Here is a 576-nt window from a genome sequence, read left to right on the forward strand (position 1 = left end):
CCCCAGGGGCTCCGGCCCCCCAGCCCCAGCGGAGCCACGGGGGCCTCGCAGCACTGTGGGGCAGAGCTGGGGTGCTGCCACGGAGTCATGCAGCTGTTGGGACAGTCCTGGGCTCTGCCTGCTGTGGGGCAAGCGTTTGCTCCCTGGCCCTCAGAAACCAGCCACAAACAGGTGAATGGGGGGCAAAGAGAGCAGCCCCCAGACCCCACGCCACTCCCAGTGGGCAGGAGATGACAAAGCCTCACGACCGATCTCACAGGATTGCGCTGGAAAGGGCAACCTCGCCCCGCGCAAGCAGCTTGTCCTTGTGCCTTGCTGGACGCGGGGCCCGCAGCCCTGTGGTCCCATTTATTGCTAAAGCCTCTGTAGGCGGGAGAAGGCTCCTGCAGTGACCCTGGTCCCGCTGCCCCCGGGAGCTGCCCGCCGAGCTTGGGGCTTGTGTCGCCCCAGGGGGCCCCGAGATCTGCGCTGCCCTCATCGCACAGGGGGCACAGCGGAGCTGCCGTCTCCGTGAACCTGGGGGGACCCCAGGGACCCTCACTCAGCCCCTCCAGCAGTCCCCGCTGGCAGCGACTG

At 68.2% G+C, this 576-nt stretch overlaps 1 protein-coding gene across 1 annotated transcript in view; it reads right to left on the minus strand.

The window, feature by feature from the left end:
- The window catches only part of IDH3B (isocitrate dehydrogenase 3 (NAD+) beta), a gene marked incomplete at its 5' end in the record, with an annotated part of 6,795 nt that overhangs the window by 906 nt on the left and 5,313 nt on the right, over window positions 1–576 (minus strand). The window lies entirely within an intron of this gene.

This window comes from Phaethon lepturus, unplaced genomic scaffold, assembly GCF_000687285.1.
Source record: "Phaethon lepturus isolate BGI_N335 unplaced genomic scaffold, ASM68728v1 scaffold33354, whole genome shotgun sequence".
Classification (NCBI taxonomy): domain Eukaryota; kingdom Metazoa; phylum Chordata; class Aves; order Phaethontiformes; family Phaethontidae; genus Phaethon; species Phaethon lepturus.